Source organism: Nomascus leucogenys, chromosome 1a, assembly GCF_006542625.1.
Source record: "Nomascus leucogenys isolate Asia chromosome 1a, Asia_NLE_v1, whole genome shotgun sequence".
NCBI lineage: Eukaryota > Metazoa > Chordata > Mammalia > Primates > Hylobatidae > Nomascus > Nomascus leucogenys.
This window is the reverse complement of record NC_044381.1, coordinates 43,170,650-43,188,767: the sequence shown is the minus strand read 5'-3', so window position 1 is coordinate 43,188,767 and position 18,118 is coordinate 43,170,650. Positions and strand designations below refer to the sequence as shown.

The 18,118-nt window shown below is 47.4% G+C and overlaps 1 long non-coding RNA gene across 1 annotated transcript; it reads right to left on the bottom strand.

The window, feature by feature from the left end:
* Window positions 1-441: 441 nt before the first annotated feature.
* On the bottom strand, window positions 442-9,317 carry LOC115835550. The gene is made up of 4 exons (XR_004030617.1): window positions 7,719-9,317; window positions 3,642-3,812; window positions 921-1,068; window positions 442-808 (listed from the first exon to the last, which is right to left on the bottom strand). It is a non-coding gene; the product is annotated as an uncharacterized LOC115835550 (long non-coding RNA).
* Window positions 9,318-18,118: the final 8,801 nt, after the last annotated feature.

Here is an 18,118-nt window from a genome sequence, read left to right as displayed (position 1 = left end):
AGGAGGAGTTCTGAGTAGGGGCAAGGAGGGAATAACATACAGGGCCTGAGACTATTTTATTCACCCATTCACTCAGCAGACTTTCCTGGGACCTGCTGTATCCCTGCTCACACCAAGTCCTCACCCTCTGGTGGGGTCGGGAGTCAAGGGATGGTGCTGGGCCAGGCTGGCACCAAAGGCTGGCTTCCCACCACCAGGAGCTCAGATCCAGACAATCCCCAGGGAATGTTTGAACCATGGCACAAGTCATTTGAACCCAGAACAACTGCCAAGACACACTCATGGCATAATTTGCCCAGGGGCTTGGGCTTCCCACCTGCAGATGGAATATTTTCGGGAAACTGCACAGGAGGCTCGAAGGCCTAGTGCGAACCATCTAATCAGCCCACTGTGATGTCGGCACCCACTAGGAACCAAAATATATAACCAGAGTCACGGAGGTAAATTTCAGAAGACAATTTGGCCATCTCGGAAACAAGAAACTCCCTGTGTAAGTAACTGTGAATGCAGGCTGCAGCTGGACCGGTGCGGCAGCCAGGGAAAGAGTTGTGGGAAGGAGTCATCAGGATGAGATAGAGAAGACAGTTGGAGACGGCAAGAAGTCAGCTGAACAGCTAAGATGGGCAGACAAGGAGGCACCGTTTACTGCAGCTCTGCTCATACATGCTGCGGAACACGCCTCCGGGCTTTCCAGATGGTTTGTCCTGTTGATTCTGTGCTGAAAGCCCTGCCCCTTGGAGAAACACCTGGAGGATCCAAGTGGCTTCCATTCAGAGAAGGACAAGTGCAAGAAGCTATGCTATGACCTCTGTGCGCAATGAAAAATCAAACTGGATTGATGTACCACAGTCAACAAGAAAGTTAAACGGAAGATATGAAAAATGCAACCATGCCTTGGACAACACATACTGGATACTTACCATGAGTGGGGCAGTGGAGTCAGGAAAGCATGCGATGTTAACTCACATGCCCCGCTGCTGCTCTCATCCAGGGTCTCATGGCTTCGAGGGAAATAATAGCAACAGCAGGCCATGTTAAGACAGAGTCTTGCTGCTTCTTTGAGTGACACTGGAAGAAAGCATCCCTGTTCAATAATGGGAGGGCATGTTGCTGTCTAAGTCTTGGCAGTATCAGAAATCCCCTCTGGCACAGCAAGTGGTCAGCACAAGTGTGTAGCCAACTGCACCCACACCAAAGGTACAGGCTGATGCCTCATCCAGCTGGGAACCCATGCTCTGCACATGGCAGGCAGCACTTGAGCAAGAGAGGGCTACAGAGAACACCAGCTCTGGGGCAGACGGGGCTCGGGGATCAGCAGTGGTACGTTAAATAGTTGGCTGCTCTGTTAAATGGAACCTCTCGCACCTGCCTTGCTCAGCTGCAGAGCGGATTAGAGATCATGTAAGTGAAGCACCCAGTGCCTAGCAGGCCTACAATAGCAGCTGCCCTCAGGAGTAGTAGCAAAAGCAGTGGTAGAAGATGGAGTCTACAAATCTCTGCAACATGCAAGCTGGAGACGCGCAAAGTTGAAACGTGGACATGGATGTTCTCTCCAAGAATGCCCATGGGAATGCAGTCCAGACAGAAGAATGGAAGCAAAGCTTCTTCGGCCATCAGCTAGTTTTCTTGGGACCAGGGGGAGTGCTCAGGAAAGAAGGTTATGGAACTGCCTGGTCAAGGTCACTGCTGTGAGCAGACAGGCATGGCCCTGGAGGGCCTCCTGGGATGCCCATAGAAAGTCTCCCAGAGTTCTCCTAGAGGAGGCTGACCCTTCTCCACTGGCGCCTGTCCCTTTGTTGGCAGGGGTTGCCCCAGGGACATAAACAACCTGCATCTTTCACTATGTTTGCAGACAAGCCATCTCTGCTGCTAAAAGACCACCAGTCACTCTCCTGGGTGGTGGGAGCCTCTCCAGCTTGCTACAGTGCATCCTTCCAGGGAAAGTGATCCAGCTGCCCTGAAACCCTGGCCCGGGGTTCAAAATTCTTGAAGCTTGGAATTGGGGGGGTTGGCCTTTTACCTCTCTCCTATGCATCTATGTGCATCATTAACTCATGTTGTATGGGTTTTCTAAGCAGGATATAAAGCTCCCTAAAGGGCAGGAATCTTGTCTCAGAGTTCCTGTTATTGTCCCAAGACCTGCACACATCTCTACCTATTTGAGGTGCTAAGTACAGTGAAGCACCATGCAACAACATTTCAGCGAAGGACAGGCTGCATATACAACGGTGTTTTTAATGAGCTGCCCTATGGAGGGGGACCATGTTTTATCTTTTATACCATATTTTTACTGCCTTATCTACATTTAGATAGATTTAGATACACAAATACTTACCACTGTGTCTGGTTGCCTGCAGTACTCAGTACAGTCCCATGCTGTACAGGTTTATGGCCTAAAAGCAATGGGATGAACCCTATAGCCTGGGTGCATAACAGGTTCTACCATCAAGGTTTGTGTGAGTGTATTACAGGATGCTTGCACTATGACAAAATTGCCTAACAATGCATTTCTCAGGACGTATCTCTGTTGTGAAGCAATGCACAACTGTATTTTCTGACTACTGTTCTTGCCTGCTGATAAGTGAGAATCAAGTGCATACACTCTAAGAGTTCTCTTTGGCATTCTTGGTTTAACCTGTGTACTAGTCAGGAAAACAGAACCAATAGGGTGTGGGGGTGGGGGGGGTGGTTAGAAGGAAAAACAGAGAAAGAGAGTCCAGCAAGCCTTAAGACCCGTGGGGCAAATGGGCAAGCTGGACCCCGGGGCAGCCAATGGTGTCATTTACTGTCTGAAGGCCACGGGCTTGAGACCAAGGGAGAGCTAATTTTCCATTCATGTCCAAAAGCAATAAAAAAAAAACCAATGTCCCAGCCAGCTCGGTGGCTCATGCCTGTAATCCCAGCACTTTGGGATGCCAAGGCAGGCGGATCACCTGAGGTCAGGAGTTCGAGACCAGCCCGACCAACATAGAGAAACCCCATCTCTACTAAAAATACAACATCAACCGGGTGTGGTGGTGCATGCCTGTAATTCCAGCTACTCGGGAGGCTGAGACAGGAGAATTGCTTGAACCCGGGAGGCAGAGGTTGCAGTGAGCCGAGATTGCGCCATTGCATGAACCTGGGAGGTGGAGGTTGCAGTGAGCTGAGATTACGCCATTGCACTCCAGCCTGGGCAACAAGAGTGAAACTCCCTCTCAATTAAAAAAAAAAAAAAAAATCCCAAACCAAAGGCCACAAGATGGGAAGAATTTTCCTTTCCTCAAGGGAAGGGCTGCCTTTTTATTTTATTCAGGCCTTGAATGGATTGGCTGAGGCCCACCCACATTAGGAAGAGCCTGCTTTCCTCAGTCCACTGATGCAAATGTTAATCTCAACCAAAATAATGTTTGACCACATATCTGGGCACCCCATTGCCAAGCCAAATTGATGCATAAAATTAACCATCACCTCTTGTAATTTAATAGAATTCATTTCCTTGATAATCCTGTGCTCTGGTTTTCTATTGCTGAGTGACACCACCACCCCCTCCAAAAACAAACAAACAAAAAGAAAACAAAATAAAAACAAACTTAATGGCCTAGAGCAACCATTTTCTTTTGCTGACAGTTTTGTGGATCAGGAGATTGAGGGAGGCTCACCTGGGAAGCTTGATTCTGACCACACAGCATCCCTTGCATATTCCTCTCCACTCAGTCTTCTGCCTCCTTGGTGCTCCTTGGCCTTCCTCTGAACATGGTGCCTCATTACACAGGCCTTGGCCTTCCCACAGTGTGGTGGTCTTAGGCAGTCATGCTTCTTACACAAGCCTGCTTCTCACAAAGAGGGAAGAGGTGCTGGGACGGTCAAGAGCTACATTCAGAGCTGCTACACCACCACTCCCTTCTTATTCTATTGGTCCAGGGATTCTCAGGGCTTCCTGAATTCCAGGAGATAGAGAAATGGACTTGGTGGTGGAGTGACAAGTTCAGATGAGAGAAAAGCATGTGACCTGGCGGACACTGTCACACTATCTTTAGAAAGTACCCATCCCATGTGTTTTATTGTATTAGTCTGTTCTCACACTGCTATAAAGAAATACCTGAGATTGTAATTTACAAAGAAAAGAGGTTTAATAGGCTTACAGTTCTGCAGGCTGTACAGGCTTCTGCTTCTGGGGAGGCCTCAGGAAACTTATAACCATGGCAGAAGGCAAAGAAGAAGCAGGCATGTCACATGGCCGGAGCAGGAGGAAAAGAGAGAGAGAAGAAGGAGATGCTATGCACTTTTAAACAACCAGATCTCACGAGAACTCACTCAAAATCATGAGAACAGCAAGAGGGAAATCCACCTCAATGATCCAGTCACCTTCCACCAAGCTCCTCCTCCAACACTGGGGATGACAATTCCACATGAGATTTGGGGGGTGGGTGGGGGCACACATCCAAACTATATCATTTATTTTATTTATTTCATATATTAGAAACATCATTCTGATCAGGCATCCATAAGCTTCACCACGCTGCTAGAGGGGTGCACGGCACAGGCAGTGAGAACCCAGCATCAAGCAATGGCTTTATTCCTCTGGAGGGTTGGAGAGAACCACCTCAACTGTTTATTGGATGTAACTCAACAGCATTTGAACTGTAGCCCAGCAGATCCATCAACATGCTTACTGTCCTAAATTCATCACAAGGACTTCAAACACATTCTATTTATTTATTTATTTATTTTTGAGATGGAGTCTTACTCTGTCGCCAGGCTGGAGTGCAGTGGCACCATCTCAGCTCACTGCAACCTCCGCCTCCCAGGTTCAAGCAATTCTCCTGCCTCAGCCCCCTGAGTAGCTGGGACTACAGGCACAGGCCATCACGCCCGGCTAATTTTTTTTTTTTTTAGTAGAAATGGAGTTTCACCGTGTTGCCTAGGCTGGTCTCGAACTCCTGAGCTCAGGCAATCTGCCCACCTCAGCCTCCCAAAGTGCTAGGATTACAGGCGTGAGCCACCGCACCGGGCCTGCATTCTCTTTAAAAATCTCAGTCAAGGCTGGGTGCGGTGGCTCACTCCTATAATCCCAGCACTTTGAGAGACCAAGGCGGGAGGATCACTTGATGTCAGGAGTTCAAGACCAACCTGGTCAACATGGCAAAACCCTTTTTCTACTAAAAATGCAAAAATTAGCCGGGCGTGGTGGTGGGTGCCTGTAATCCCAGCTACACAGGAGGCTGAGGCAGGGAAATGGCTAGAACCTGGGAGGCAGAGGTTGCAGTGAGCTGAGATCGTGCCAGTGCACTCCAGCCTGGGTAACAGAGCTAGGCATCATCTCAAGAAAAAAAAAAAAATCTCAGGCAAGGGTAAGCTGCAAATAGGGGCGGCCTACACCTCTGCGGTCACATTTCACCCTGACCTCTCTCCCATTTCTGAGTTGCCAACATGCTCTCTGCACTGCCACACCCATCTTGTGGTCAGGCCTGAGGCCCTCTTATGGGAATGAGGGTGACAAACTCTCCCTGACAGAGAGGCAGGGACCCCAACAGGGGCACCACCCCATGGCTTGGTCACAGAGTTATAAATTGTAAGTCACTGCCAGCACCGGGAAGCTGCCTCCCTTCTGGCCCTGGCCAGCACCCTTGAGCACACCGGAAGCTGCTGGCATCTGAGCTATCCCTTGCTGCGGATGCGTCTGCAGACACATGATACTTGGCTCAGAGTTCCCTGGGCCTCTGCAGACAAGAGCAGCCTGAGATTACCATGAGCTAGGAGGACACCTGCTCTACTCACACTTCACCTCTGACTGCCTTTTTCTGCAGGCAAACTAAAAGTGACCTGAGTGCTCGGCCAGGGGCATGTGGAAGGGACTGGGAGTAGCCCTTGGACACCAAGGTCCAGTGGAAGGGAAGGCTGGCCACGGAACGTAGCACGGCAGGCTCCTGTCATTTTCCAGACTTTGAGAAAAGGATGTTCACTTGCTTCCCAGCTTCTTTCTTCGTGAGACAATTGACTCAGAAAGAAAAATGCTCACTGGATTTCTCACCTCCTCTGTCAGTGCTGCGTAAACAGACCAGAAAAGGCAGAGGGATGTGGGGTCCAGCCTCCTTGATGAGAGAGTGAGTCACCAGCTTGTGGGGGGTGATCGATAGTGCAGAAATTAGTCATGAAATCTGAATGAAAACAAAAGAGCCAATCCCATCCTGTGGCTGGTGGTGCCACAGAGACAGTCAATGAAAACAGTCTTGAACATAGGCAGATGCAGAGATCAACTCCACAGAGCTCAAAGAGCGGCTCACCTCTCTATCCCAAGTTCAAAATCCCAGCATCCTTAGAGAGGAAAAGGCCCTCGCAGCAGGGAGGAGAGAAGGGAAGCAGAGGGAGAGAGGGAGGGAGGAGAGGGGCCTGACACTCAGGCTGAGTCTGGGACACCTTGCAGCAGCGTGGCCAGCCTTCCCTTCCACTGGACCTTGGTGTCCAAGGGCTACTCCCAGTCCCTTCCACATGCCCCTGGCCGAGCACTCAGGTCACTTTTAGTTTGCCTGCAGAAAAAGGCAGTCAGAGGACATACGGCCTTTGACCCCCCACTTTCCCGGTGCTGGAAAGGAGGCAGCGCCCAGCAAATGGGACTCTCCCTGGAGCCATAAGGACTAGGAGGGCATTTGGCTGAGTAGCCGGGGTATTTTTATCCACTCTATACAATCTGATTTTTTTAGTTGGCATACTTTCAGACAGAATTTTCCCATTAAAATGTGCTAAAATTATGCCTGAAAAGAAAGCCCATTGTATACAGATAACTCCCCACAAAAGGCACTCTGATTGCACAGGCCCCACGTGACTCCAAAAAGCACTGGGGTCGGCCAGGCTTGGTGGCTCACGCCTGTAATCCCAGCACTTTGAGAGGCCAAGGAGGGTGGATCACCTGAGGTCAGGAGTTCAAGACCAGCCTGACCAACAGGGAGAAACCCCGTCTCTACTAAAAATACAAAATTAGCTGGGCTTGGTGGCACATGCCTGTAATTCCAGCTACTCGGGAGGCTGAGGCAGGAGAATCACTTGAACCCGGGAGGCAGAGGTTGCGGTGAGCCGAGATTGCCTCATTGCACTCCAGCCTGGGCAATAAGAGCGAAACTCCGTCTCAAAAAAAAAAACAAAACAAAATCACTGAGGTCTAGCCCAGCAGGACATGCATGGCCGGCTCTCCCTGCAGGGTGAGAGGGACTTCAGAGAAAGGAGGACCAGAAGGAGAGCAGTCCTTCCTATCTTTTCTTCCCCTAGGCCAGGAGAGTGCTTTGGGATGAGGCACGTCCCACACCACAGACTGCAACCCAACGCTTTCAAAGAAGTTTAAAGAAAATGTTAGGGTTTGGACAAGGCCCAGCTGGGCAAGAGATTCTTGTTTTCTAACCAGGAGAATACACTTGCTGCTAAAACATACAGAGAAAGAGATTAACATAGTAACAAAGCAAAGCAAGGAGGAGAAACAAAACCGTCTGTACTCAACAAGAGGGTGCCCCGCCCAGCCTCAGCTCCTCTGACCAACAGGAGAGCTGCCACCCAGGTAACCCGGTTCTCAGGTTCACCCAGGTAACAGGCTGTCCTCAGGTTCACCCAGGTAACAGGCTGTTCTAAGGTTCACCCAGGTAGCGGGCTGTTCACAGGTTCACCCAGGTAACAGGGCTGTTCTAAGATTCACCCAGGTGCAGGCTGTTCTCAGGTTCACCTATATAATAGGGCTATTCCCAGCTCACCTTGGTAAGAGAACTATCCTCAGGTTCATCCAAATAACAGGCTGTTCTTGTGCTCACCCAGGTAATAGGGCTGTTCTCAGGTTCATCCAGGTAACAGCTCTTCTTGTACTCACTCAGGTAACAGGGCTGCCCTGCTAATGCCAGGGAGGGGAGCCAGACTCTTGAATAGAAAGAATCTGATAGCAGCCTGGCTCTCTTTGCCTCTGTTAAGCATCACTGTGTTCAATCTCCATTTTTAGAACTCCACATTAAAAGGTCAAGTGCCTTCTAAAGTATTTATTTTCTCTCCAGTGTTTGTGCCCTGATTGAAATGACAGCCCCATGCTGCTTCCCTTGCACCCACATCAAGCTTGATCCACGTGGCACAGGTTATTTTTTACCTGAATGGCCAAAGAAGCCTGAAATTCACAGCATTTGGGGTTCTGTTTTTTCTTAATCTGGCTCTAACCCTGACTCCTAGAGCCACAAAAACACGTGGCCACTCACAAAAAGCACAGGTGTCCTTCTTCCCATGGCCAGATTGGTGGAATGCACCTGCCAGGTCTTCACCCCCATGGGTTTTACCTCTGAACATATGATCTTGCAAAAGTAAACCCAGCTCTGCCCACCTGTAGGACCCCACCGTCCCAGAGGTGGCCTTCTGGAGCATTGCCTGAGGTCTTGCAGAAAGCTCACGGCATGGATGTCTGGATTGCTGGCAGGCCTTCTCCCTGATCTGGCTGTGTCTTGTCGCCTCTTGCTCTGGGCTTCCTGGCCAATCACTGTGTCACAGAACTCCACGAGCTTCTCCCATGCTGTAGCTCTCCAGGATAGCCCAAGGCGTGGCCACACTTCACCCTGGATTCCCCACAACAGAGAATACCAGGCTCCAGTGTTCCAGGTCCAGCTTCCCAGGGGCTCATGGGAACCAGGCAAGAAATCACAACTCTGAGAAGAAAGCCAAACCCTGTTTATCAAAGATCCCTGTGTCCTTGTCTATTGGCCAGGCCCCAGAACTGGTGTCCCCTCTCCAGAGTCCAGGCCTCCTTTCTCCAGGGGCCTCATTTCCAGAGCAGGCAGGGTACAGGCACTGTTGGATTCACCCGCACAGCTCTGAGAGTGGGCTTGGCCCATTTGCAGAACCCCGAACCAGGGATGCCAAGGCTCTGTGCACTCCAGGCTGCTCAACCCCAAACTCCAGAAGCAGGTGAAGAGAGAATCTGGCTGGAACGCTCTTCTAGCAAGGTCCTCAAGTTCTTGGACCAGAAAGACAAAACCCATGGGAAAAACAGACTTCTCACCCTAGAGCGCACAAAACCACTCGCACCATTAAGCCCAGCCAGTCACATTCTTTTTCTCAACTCTCCACCTTCCCAAGGGCAAAGCAAAGCCTTCTTTCCAAGACAAGTCCCATCTCTCACCCCAAAAGAAGAGTGGGGGTAGTTGATGGTGAAAACTCATAACAGATAAGTGAAGAACTTCGTCCTCACATCAGCCCTGGGGGCAGAATTCCCGGCCCAGCGCAGGGCCCATCCAGGTTGGAGGGACAGCGGCCAGCGTGACGCTGTTGTCAGAGACAGCCTTGTGCTTCCATATCCCCACCCACAGAGCACAACAGTTCAATCTGCAAATTCAACTCCAGAGCGTATTGACAGAAGCAAAGAAAACAACAGCTAGAACCAGAAGTTCTCACCAGGGAGCCCATGTTAAAAATAAAAATAAATAAAATACTTGGAACATTCTTTTCTGCAGGAACATCTACTCCCTTTTCTACTTAATCCCGGCCTCCTTTCTTCTCTCCCTCTTTTCCTAATGAGCCCCTCTGGCTGCTGCCCAGCGTGGCGGCTCCGCCTCCCCCCATGCCCACTGCTACTGTGTCCTGGGCCTGCCCCGGGACCGCCCAATCCTGTCGTGTTCACCCTGCCTGCAGTACCCAGGGACCACCACCGCTAAGATGATCAGGCAAGTTGGGAATTACAAGTATGCTGTGCCTGGTGTCTTATGGAAGACTGCAAAACCCAAAACAAGCGCTCTCCTTGCCCAGAAGGTTTTCTCTCTTCTCCTAAAGAGTTTGTTCTCCCACTCTCCAGAGCAACCATTGCACAAAGCCTCTGTCCTCAGCCTCACAGCCCCCTCCACCACCACCCACAAGCTGCCCTTCAGGGAGAAAACTAAAGCCGGCAGGCAATGGCTGTCTTGTCCATCATCGGCCCCCAATCCCTGACTTCTGGGCTTCCATGCACCAGGCACCTCTGGACACAGTGAAGCAGAGCAGCCCTTTCTCCAGGTGCTAAACTCTGCATCCCCCACCACCATCTTCTCAGAGATGCCTCTTTTCCTGTACCATTGTGTCCCCTTTCTACCAGACCATTCCAATAGCAAGAAAACATGCTCTATGTTGGTCTTTTAAATTTTCATTTTGTATTGACCTCACATTTTCCTCCACCAATAGCCCTATTTTGCCATTTTCCGTTATGCATCAAACAGTGCTGTCTGCAGATGCTATCTGTGCTATCTCTGCTTCCAGCTCCTGCACGGCTATACCCCATCCCCATGCTGCCCCCTCCACCCTCTGGAATGGCTGGTCAAGGTCATGAAGAACCTCCAGTGGCCTCTCACTGAGTTGGTGGCCAGATGCAAAATGTATTTTGAAATAGAAGGTGAAGCCTGCAGGACAATGTGAGGGTTTATTGTATGTGGAAGGCAAGGAAAAGAGCAGATCAAGGGCAAGGGCTGCCTGTTGGGCTTGAGTCATTTACTGAGATGGAAAAGACTAGGAAGGAGCAAGTTTGGAAGCTTGGGGGTAAATTAAGACTCTTTTTGGCCACATTAAATATGAGATCCTGATTGGATTTTCAAATAGCAGTGTCAAGATGGCAGTTGGGGCCAAGTGCCGGGTCTCATGCCTGTAATTTTAATGCATTGGTAGGCCAAGGCAGGAGGATCACTTAAGTCCAGCAGCTTGAGACCAGCCTGGGCAGCATAGCGAGACTCCTTCTCTACAAAAAGTTTAAAAATTAGCCAGGCATGGTGGCGTAAGCCTGTGGTCACAGCTACTTGGGAGGATTCCTGGAGCCCACGAGGTCAAGGCTGCAGGGAGCTGTGATCATGCCACTACACTCCAGCCTGGGTAACAAAGTAAGACACTGTCTCTAAAGAAAAAAAAAAAACAGAAGGCAGTTAGTCATGTGCTTGGTGCTCAAGGAGAGGCCAGTATGCAGATACATACCTGGAGCTATTGGCACTAAGATGACATTTAAGGACAAGGAACTGGACAGGAGTCTCTGGAGAAGCCAAGACCTAAGCCCCTCACGGCTCCACAGACTGTAAGGATGAAACAGAGAGAAGGGGTTGTGGGGAGAGACCAAAGCAGGAGGCAAACAGGAGGGCATGTTATCCAGGAGTCCACTAAAGAGTGCTCTCAGATGCTGCAAGAGATGAGTTAACTCAGAAGAGGGCCTTTGTGTTTGTCAGCAGAGCCACATCAGCTGCAACCCTTCAAAGCCAGGGACGATATAGTGTCTTAGTCTGTTTTGTGCTGCTCTAACAGAATATCACAGACTGAGTAATTTTATAATCAACAGGAATTTATTGGCTTGTGGTTGTGGAGACTGGAAAGTCCAAGATCGAGGGACTAGCATCTGGCGAGGCCTTCTTGCTACGTCACTCCATGGCAGAAGGTGGAAGGGCAAGAGAGGACAAGAAAGTGGGAAAAGGGGCCCAAACTTGTCCTTTTGTAAGGAACTCACTCCCTTGGAATAGCAGCATTACTCCATTCATGAAAGCAGAGTCCTCATGGCCTGAGCACTTCCCATTAGGCCCCACCTCCCAACACTGTTGCATGGGGCCTAAGTTTCCCGCACATGCTTTTTGGAGTACATATTCAAACCACAACAAGTGGGATGGAAGTGTATTCTATGCCCAAGAAAAATAATGAACCTGACGTAATTGCTTGAAGAAACAAACCTCCAAACTGACATGGAAGGTGGAACAAAAGCTCAGCGAATGAGCCCTGGTGCGTTCAGACAGCCACACTCAGCACAGTTGCCATCAGAGCACCCAGAACCTTGATTTTCTGGACATAAACACACACTGAGATCCCTGATGAGGGAGCTATTAACTTCCCTTTCATTTCTAGTAAGTTCCACTCCAGAACCAGAGGGGACCCTTTGGAGTTGCCACAAGTCTCCTTGTCTTATACCTGGGCTCTTCTCTCTAGCTCTTCTGGGCTAGGTAAGCACATACATTCCCATGCCCTGTGGGTAAGCACAAACATTCCCAGCCACTAGAGGTGACTGGTTCTTCCAGGCAGACAACCCTTCCCTTTCCACGGGAACATGCCCATTCTGGTTTGTGAGGACTTGCAGCTGCGGGGACTGTCACTCCACACAACAAAGGCAAAGGCACAGCATTGCTCCCCATGACTTGCCCCAATCCATGGATTTCTAAGCGAAAAGACCAAATGCTAAAAAACAAACAAACAAACAAAAGCTATTAACACAATGACTTGCAGATGAACAGCCCAGGGCTATGGGGTGGGAGGAGTTGAAGACTCCTTATTGCGTTATTGCTGTTGTTGTTTTCTGTTTTAGTAAGGAAAAATGTGCTAAACCTTCTGTGCCTGGGGCATGTTATTATACGGCAAAGAAAGGCCAAAGTTTCCAACTTTGCTACTTGGCAGTTTTTTTTTTAGTGGACTCATTAGCTATTTCATCTCCTTATCAGGCTGAAATGTAATAAAGATTCTAACAATATTCTAAATTCCTGGCAGAGTTACACAACCAACGAGAACAACCAGTGTTCTCTCCTCAAAGCCTCCTAGAAATGTCAAGTGTTCTCGCTGGCTTTAAGGAAATAGCATAAACGTAACTTTTCAAGCTGCAGTAGCTGAGGCCTTTGGAGGACATAATTCACACCCAGGAGAGGGGATGCTGCGGGGAGATGGCTCTCACAGCACGGTGCCTTCAGCTCTGTCTCGCTGCCTATTTGAGTGTCACTGTGCATCTCTGTGGTGCCTTTGTCTGTGCTTCTCTCTATAGCAAAAGGAATACATTCAGTTAGCTTCCAATTTTACTGGTGGGAGTGAATAACTTATAGCCATAGCCAGAGATGCTAGAGTTATTCACAATGTACCACAGGATGTTTCTGTGGTCCTACCGGATTTGGGGTGCAAGGTGCAAACCAAAAATAAAATTCTAAGGCGCCCCAATCATCTGAATGAACTTTCTCCTCAGCCAGTGCTCTTAAAATTTAACCTGAAAGACTGATTCAGGCCCCAAAGGGAAATGGGAGTCGGACATGCCTCATTATACCTCTGCACATTAACATCAACACAGACTTTAAGTCTGATAAGAAGCATTTTACAGCCTATTCTCTCTGAAGCCTGCTACCTGGAAGCTTCATCTGCGTGATAAAACTCTGCTCTCCACCACCTCTTATGGCAACGCAGACATTCCTTTCTATGGATCCCAGGTCTTTGAATAAACTCAACCAATTGTCAACCAGAAAATTTTAAAATCTATCTATAAGCTGGAAGCACCCCCAACCCCCTTGCTTCAAGTTGTCCCACCTTTCTGAACCAAACCAGTGTATTTTTTTTTTCCTTGAGAAGGAGTCTTGCTCTGTCTCACTGCAACCTACGCCTCCTGGGTTCCTGCCTCAGCCTCCTGAGTAGCTGGGATTACAGGCACACACCACCATGCCTGGCTAATTTTTGTATTTTCAGCAGAGATGGGGTTTCATCATGTTGGCCAGGCTGGCCTCAAACTCTTGACCTCAAGTGATCCTCCCACCTCATCCTCCCAAAGTACTGGGATTACAGGCATGAGCCACCATACCCAGCCAAACCAATATATTTCTTAAATGTATTTGATTGAAGTCACACGCCTCCCTAAAATGTATAAAACCAAACTACACCCTGATCACTTTGGACACATGTTCTCAAAACCTCCTGAGGGGCTGTGTCATGGGCCATGGTTACTTATACATGACTCAGAATAAATCTCTTTAAATATTTTACAGAATTTGACTCTTCTCATTGACAAAGGTAAGAGACAAACACAGCAAGGTATAAATGTCCCACACATCAGCATGCTGCAGCCCTAGAAGCGTGGTTCACAATATCCAGTGTGCATGAGAACCATTTGGGTTCTTTCCTAAGTTGTGGGTACCCCCCTAGATCTGCTGAATCAGGGGTTCCAAAAGTGAGAACCGGAAATGTGCCAGTTGATTCCAACTGGATGGGCCTCCAACTACACTTGGAGAAACACTACCCAACAGAGAACTGGAATTGCCCTGCTCGGTAGGCTGTAAGGATCACTGGGTAATCAGGGATGAGAACTAGTGAACAGTTCCAGGCTTTTGCATTTCTGTTCCCTGAAGGCTCTGGAATCTGCGTGGCCCTTTGTGGTGCTGGAAACCATTCCAGCCAGTTCTCTCCCTTTGTTCTAGATCCTACCAATAGATGACAAGGCGCAACATATGAGCAATGTCAGGTGGGCCTTCCTGGGTTCCCCGTGAAATTATATGACTTATGAAATGGGTGATAAATTTAGAGACAGCCCAAAGGAGATCCAAGAGTTTCATAAAGGTCAGAATAAGGACCTTAGAGCATTTGTTGCAATCTTAGTAATAACTCAGATTTGAAATGGAAAGAGGATTGCAAGAGGCAGTGTGTCCTTCGTGCTCCCTGGCAAGTGAGCATGTGGGGCTTACATGCTACAACACTTCCAACCTCAACCATAGCTGGCACTGAGGTGAGCCGCAGCCAACATCATTGGTGCTCTGCCCCATATTCTTGGGCAACCAGAGCCTCCTGCTGCACACTGAAGCTTGCTCCATCCACATGCTAGGATTGCTCAGACAGAGAGGGATGAGGGCCAAAGGATGAAGACCCAGCTTACCTGTCCTTCACTGGGGTAATCCTGAGGCACCATCAGCAGGGATCATCAGGGGGTGCCCAGCAGGCAGAGCCCCAGTCACCCACATCAGTAACCTGATCACTAACCTCCCTTCACTGGCCTTCCTTCTTAGTTTTCCCTCTTCCTTTGTTGAGCTTCCTGAGGTCACCCCCCACCCAAGTAAATAACTTGCACCCACATTCTTATCTCAGCCTCTGCTGTGGAACATATATACTCAGATAGGAGCTTCTAGTCAAGGAAGATTTTTTTCATCCCCTGCTCCCTGTGAATTCTTGTTGTCTTTAAGAATTAAGAATAGAAGCAAACAAAAGTTATTGCACTAGAATGGCTGACTCCATGTGAACTAATCAATTTTAAATTATTCAAAAGATAGACTAGCCAAAAACGTATTGTAAAAAGTAAAGCAGAGGTTCCTCTTCAAAGACTTTCCTCCCCATCTAATTAGGAATAAACAGTAACTTCTCTTAGAAGCAAAATTTATTCAAAGACCTGTGCTAACATTCTTAAATATCTGCTAGCCATAATAAATCAATGTACTTTATATTCTTAGCTCCCACAATTTAGCCTAAATATTTGCCCTGGCATGCTTATACTGGTCCAAGCAAGCATTAGGTCATAGCCTGTTCCTCTTCCTTATTTGAAGGTGTTTTTACCTTTCTCAGCATTCCAGAAGTTACCTTCTCCTTCCTTTGTTCTCCTCTGCCTTTGCCTCTTTTAAAAAGTTCTAAGTTGCTAGCTAATTGGGACAAATACGGAATGTGAGGTCCTGTTTCAGCCAATGGAAACTGGACACAGCGGTAGGGTGGATGCGTCAGGTTATAAATGACCCTGTCTCCTTTGTTCGGTGTACTCTCATGGCAAAACTGCTGGTGAGTGTACCCTTTCTGCATAATGTAAAAATGGCCTTGCTGAGGAAATTAAATTTACGTTCAAGTGCTATTTCTTTACGGCACTGAAGAACAAGCATTTCTAACAGTATGATAATAGAAATGCAAGTTCAGAGGAGGTAATTGGCAACTGGGTCTGACTATAGTGACTGTGAAGCTAAAATTCCAAATTTTAGTTGCAGTGAGATATGCTACAGTTCTACAAAGTGACAGGCCTGGCAGCAATTCAGAGCAAAAGGATTAGCAAAGAAGCAGAGAGAATGGGCCTTGATTACCAGCACAGAAAGGAGGAGGCAACCCATTACATGTGCTCACAGCATGACTTTCGTTATTAGGAATTAGATTGTACGCATAAAAATATTAAAGAGAGTATGTGTCCCTTGATGGTTTATATTTTCACTCGGCAAATTACATATTACCTAAACCTTACCCTGCCGATAAATTTTAAACTCAAGATAGATCATGAACTTAAATGTAAAACATAAAACTATGGCCAAGCACAGTGGCTCACACCTGTAATTCTAGCACTTTGGGAGGCTGAGGCGGGTGGATCACTTGAGGTCAGGAGTTCAAGACCAGCCTGGCCAACATGGTGAACCCTCATCTCTACTAAAAACACAAAAAAATCAGTCAGCCGTGGTGGTGGGTGCCTGTAATCCCAGCTACTTGGGAGGCTGAGGCAGGAGAATCGCTTGAACCTGGGAGGCGGAGGTTGCAGTGAGCTGAGATTGTGCCATTGCACTCCAGCCTAGGCGACAGAGCAGTCTTGCAAAAATAAAAAATAAATAAATAAATAAAACTATGAAACATTTAGAAATAAAAAAAAACAGAGAAAATATTTGAGATATAATCCTCAGAAAATTTTCTTAGAAAATCTCTGAGATAATTCTTAGAAATGACACCAAAAGCATAATCCATAAAAGGAAAAGTTGACAAACCAGGCTTCAACAAATATGAAAAGTTTTGCTCTGCAAAAAATCCTGATAACAGGATGAAAAGACATGCTAGAGACTGGGAGAAAATAAGACAAGCTAGAGACTGGGAGAAAATACAACACACATTCACCTACAGTATGTAAAGAACCCTCAAAACTCAATAAGGAAAAAACAAGCAATCCAATTAGAAAATGGGCAAAAGATATGAGACATTTTGCCAGAGAAGACATGCAGATGGAAAATAAGCATATGAAAATTGGTGTTCAATATTATTGGCCTTCATGGGCATGCAAATAAAAACTGCAATCAGTACAAACCTATCAGAAAGGCTAAAATTAAACAGTGGCAATATCAAATTCTGGAGAGGATACAGAGAAGCTGGGTCACTCCTACACTGCTGGTTGGAGTAGCAAATGGTACAGGCACCCTGGAAAACAGTTTGACAACGGCTTGGGAAACTAAATATCCAATTACCATACAAACCAGCCATTGCACTTGGGCATTTACTCCAGCGATATGAAAACTGAGGTCCACACAAAACTTTGTACACAAATGTTTATAGCAGTTTATTTGTAGTAATTAAAACTAGAAACAACCCAAATATCCATCAACAGTGAATAGTTAAACAAACCATGGTACATTTATACCAAGTGTCAATGAAAAGAGTCAAACTGTAAAATATTTCAGAAGATTTATCCTGAGCCAAATATGAGTGACCAGTGGCCCATGACACAGCCCTGAGAGAGCCTGAGAATGTGCCCAAGGTGGCTGGGCTACAGCTTGGTTTTATACATTTTAGGGAGATATAAGACATCAATCAATACATGTAAGATGTACACTGGTTGGGTCCAGAAAGGCTGGAAAACTCAAAGTAGGGGGCTTCCAGGTGGATTCAAAGATTTTCTTACTGGCAATTGGTTGAGTTTATCTAAAGACTTGGAATCAATAGAAGGGAGTGTCTGGGTAAAGGGTTGTGGAGGCCAAGGTTCTTATTACGCATAGGAAAGCTCCAGGTAGCAGGCTTCGGAGAAAAGAGATTGCAAATGTTTCTAATCAGACTTTAAAAGTGCCAAATTCTTAAATTCTCTCCTGGATCAGAAAAATGACCTGGGAAAGGGAAGGGGATTCTCTACAGAATGTAGATTTTCCCCACAAGAGACAGCTTTGCAGGACCATCTCAAAATATGTCAAAGAAATCTATTTTTGGGAAAAATACTTCAATTTCTTTCAAGGCCCGCTGTCATGTTTGTACTTGCCACTACAAAGAGTCCGCTCAGTCAGTCTTAAGGTCTCGTTTTAATGTTAATGCCAGTCAGCTATGCCTGAATTCCAAAGGGAGGAAGGTATAATAAGACATGTCCAACCACCTAGTTCCATCATGGCCGAACTAATGTTGCAGGTTTACTTTTTCAACTGCCCTTGGCCGAGACGAGGGGTCCATTCAGTTAGCAGGAGAGCTTAGAATTTTATTTTTGATTTACACAGGTGTATCAATCAGCAATCTAAAGGAATAAACTACTGAACTTGGATGAATCTCCAGGAAATGGTGCTGGGTCTTCACCAGCAAACTGCAAAAGGTTACACACTACGTGATTTCTATATAGCATTCTTGAAACGACACAATCATAGAAATAGAGAACAGATTGGTTGTTGCCAGAGGTTAAGGACTGGAGGTGGAG